Genomic DNA, 4,053 nt, shown 5'->3' with positions numbered 1-4,053 from the left:
TACAAGCTTTAAAGAATTTTTTACAAAATTGAAAAACATTTACACTTTGGATGTTTGTTTAAAGTAAAAAAAGTTGTAAGTTGGACATGGGTAACAACTGATATAGTCCGCCACCACCTGTAAAACACATTCAAGACTAACGTATATGTCGTCTTGATAGAATGGATACAGGTTAGGACTCTATCCTTTCTTGGAGTTTTTTGGCTTGAAAAAAATGTATGTCCATGATTACACTGGCTCCTACTACTTGGGAAGTACTTCTTTTATGAGTCATTATCATTGTATACTAGAATGAGGCCTCATTCTTATATACCTTTTGTACTAATCATTGCCTATTTTCTAAAGCCAACTGCCTTTTGAATGTTAAAGTTCATTTATGTCTTATTACGCAAGTAAAAAAATCTACACACACACACACACACACACACACACACAAGGCTATTTATTGATGGTTCTCTTGCACGTAGAGCTCACGTTTCCGTAGAAAGATGAGAGCCCCGCTATCAGTATACTGCCCCCTGTTGCAATGGCCTCAATGCTTCAGGTTCTAGCGCTCACAACATAGCTTGTCCACTCTCTCTCTCTCTCTCTCTCTCTCTCATTGGACAGAGGCTCTCTAATATCTTCCATACTATCTCTCTCTCTTAGTCTCTCTCACACACCCAACCGTCCTAAATTTCACTTGCAAAATAAATCATGGAGCACTTTGGAATTGACCTCAACAGCCTTTTTTATGATGTGGAGGATAGCCAAGAAGTGGAAGATTTCTTGTAGTCACAACTCTCTCAAGTAGTCGCGTCGCAACCTTCACCAAAAATAGCCTCATCCTATTCTCGTATGTTGTCACCGTTAGAGCGGTTTCTTTCATCAACTCAGAGAGTCATGCCTATTGAAGCTTCTTTTTTAGGAACCCGGTCAATGCTACCAAATCTACGGCCCTTGCCAACTCCACCCACCCCAACAACAACAACTCTGGAGGTTATGGCGCCACCTTCAACCGAGTAGGATACTACTCCAACAACAATGCTAGCCAAGAAGGGGTCCGGGCAATCTCGTGGTGAGCGAGCCAAGAAAAACTCAAAAAATGCAATGCAAAAGGCCCGTTGCAATAAGCTCTCTGCAAATGACTCTACTGCTAATTACAAAAATTTGAGCTTTAAGGAGGTTCGTATCTTGGCGGATGCAAAACTCTGTCTCCATGAGTTCTTGGCCAATGCACAGGGTAGAGAGCGTGTGCTATTTGGGATGATTGTTGGTGCAAGGTAGAAGATGGTGCAAGCAGGGGGAAGTTACAAGAACCCCTTTACAATGCATGGACAAATGGGAGAGTATTTTCCCAAAGTTTCAAAAAATACATGACTGGGACAAGGTCGTGCCGTCAGGAATGAGCTCTTGGAGTCAAATGGATCCTGAGGAGTGAGTAGCCAACAACTTCCCAAGGTATCATGATGAGAAGATCTACGCAATCCTTGAGCAAAGATTCTCAAAGGACTCATCGGTGGATCAGGGGATAACCCTATTAATAGTTCAAAGGCAACCTATGGTAAGTCTTTTTTGAGAGGCAATTGGAAATGTGACACAACATCGCATCTATCCTTTGGACAACCATCTATAGTGGATCTATGAAACATTCAGCAATGATGTGTACAATATGATAGCTAGTAGGCCGTGCCAATTTTTGATAACGGGTTGATTTAGTGAGATCTATGCAGATCCGTTGTTTGTAGCCTAAACTTCTTAGCGAGCAGGGTCGAGGTGGTGGATGTCAGGCGCGAGCAGGGTCGATTTGGCGGATGTCAGGCGGGAGTGTGGACACGTTTCTCCTAGGAGGCACAATTATCATAGGGTGAAAGCAAAATTGTGTCTTTATTTTTTATCTGACAGGCCTCTTGTCAACTGTGGTGAGCAACACAGAGAAAGAGCTCCCAGCTGCACGGGGGTGGGCAGAAGCGGGGCTGCGTGATGTAGAGATTTGCTTGGCCTTGTTTGGCTGACACAGAGAAAGACCTGTAGGGTGGAAAATGCTTGTTGTCGACTGTGCTGAGAGCTGCAGAGGAGCCTTTGCTTGGCCTTGTCTAGCTCATGCACGGGAAGACCTGCACGGGAGAAAAAGCTTGTTGTCGATTGTGCTGAGAGATGCAGAGGAGCACCTGTGCGTGCCTTGCTGACACTGAGAAAGACGTGGACATAGAGAGAGGTAAGAGATTCTGAGGTGGTCCTCTGCGTGTGTGTGTGTGTGTGTGTGTGTCTAACACAGTGTGGTTTTTGCTGGAATCTTATGGGAATGCTCTAATGCGAGGATAGTTGTGTTTGTCTTAGTATACGGTTGAGGTGGAGCATTGTAAATTTCCTGCAGGTTGTGAATATGCCGCGCTTGAAAAGTGAAGCTAGAGCTAGGGCTAATCTCGATGAATATGTTGCCCCAAAGAAGAAAAGACCAAGAAAGGTAGAGGATTCAAGGGGGAAGAATGTCAATGCTTGTCGACCAAGTAGTAGAGTCATGGAAATAAGCGTGACTATTTCTGTGGGCGGTGATGATATTGATGCGTTTCTCTTAGCATGCATGAAATCGTTCCTTGATAATGAAAGCCTGGTTGGTCTATGTGCATTGGAGAGGGGAGGGACTACCTTGCACCTTCATTTTCATATGGTTGTGCGACTACGGGCAACATCACTGATACCTGTTAACAAGAAAATCAAAGCATATTTGGGGTGGGACAAAGTGACTCCAGCAGGAGGGATGGTTTTGTGCCGAGGTTTAAAACAACATAAAATGCATACGTTCGAGGGCATGCTTGGGTATTGCTCGAAAGAACAAGATGAGCTGCACTTTAGGAAAGTGATGCATAATGTGACTCTTGTTGATGTTAACAAGGGCATAGAATTGTATAGTCTCTATGGAGCTGATGAGCTCAAGAATAGAGTGACCTTGACGCCATTGAACATTTTTGATAGAGCACTCATGTTTTGGAAATTCAAACTCCGCCATCCAACAAGAAATGATTTCTTCTCGATGCTACATAGGATGGTGAAGACAGGAAAATATTATCCATCGTCTTCGTGGATCACTCCACATTAGGGACGCGGAATGGAAATGGGGAAAATAAAATCGCTTTGGAGATGCATGATTTACCCATCCAATACAACCTACCAATACGTTGTTAGCATTTTTGTTAGCAATGACATGTATACAACAATTCACCCACGAGCGGATTGGTTGCTGTCTCGTTGGCAACAAAGAGGAAGGTAAGACCGATTCAATTTTGAGATCATTCATGCGAGTAAGCATCTTTTGGAGCCCATCACCAGCAAGTATTGGCAGTCATGATTTTGATGCTGACATCAACGATGCATGAATAGGTGATGATTTTATTCCGCTAGTCCATTGCATCGATGTCACGAAAATTGCTTAGTGGTAGTGTGGATTCTTTTTCTTTCTTATTGTATTTGCAAATAATGAAACTGATTCTTGGTTTTCGTGTTGACTGCAGGAGAATGGAGCAACGCGATGAAGACCAACTCTGCTAGAATTGGACGATACACAGGCAGAAGAGTCTTTTGCTGGTATTGAAGATGAGCGTCTTGATAGGATGCATGACATAGCATTTTGATGGAGTTAATGGGGGAGATCATCTTGGTGTTGTGTGTAGCTTAAAAGATACCATCGACAATTACGTTGTCAATATTGCTGATGTGCAGGTCGTCAAATTAGAAGAGTAGATTTGTACATTCCAAAAAGAAATCGACCAGCTTAAGACTCAGCTAAACAAAATGAATGCTATAATCTCCAGGTTGTTGAATGTGTCACTAGGGCACATATTCGATATGTGATGGGCTGAATTAGTGACCGCATATCTAATATTTGATGGGCTGAATTTTTGTATTGAGAGAACCATCTTGCATGCTGGTATCTCATGTGGAGATCATCTTGCTTTTGCTTTGTATATCTACCCAAGACAAAGATCGTTTTTCAATCTTTTTTTGGACTTGCTGAAAAATCTATGTACTTGATGATTCGATAATAAATGCAATGATTCTCCCATTGGAAGAAAT

At 42.6% G+C, this 4,053-nt stretch overlaps 1 pseudogene across 1 annotated transcript; it reads left to right on the top strand.

Annotated features, from left to right (window-relative positions):
- The first annotated feature begins 1,559 nt into the window (after positions 1-1,559).
- LOC147427604 (uncharacterized) lies at positions 1,560-3,485 on the top strand (annotated as a pseudogene). The gene is made up of 2 exons (XR_015185993.1): positions 1,560-2,197; positions 2,357-3,485. The product of XR_015185993.1 is annotated as an uncharacterized LOC147427604 (transcript).
- Positions 3,486-4,053: the final 568 nt, after the last annotated feature.

This window comes from Adiantum capillus-veneris, chromosome 23, assembly GCF_014529385.1.
Source record: "Adiantum capillus-veneris isolate H3 chromosome 23, ASM1452938v2, whole genome shotgun sequence".
Taxonomy (NCBI): domain Eukaryota; kingdom Viridiplantae; phylum Streptophyta; class Polypodiopsida; order Polypodiales; family Pteridaceae; genus Adiantum; species Adiantum capillus-veneris.
Note: the sequence above shows the minus strand (reverse complement) of the source record. Positions and strands in the feature narration are given on the sequence as shown.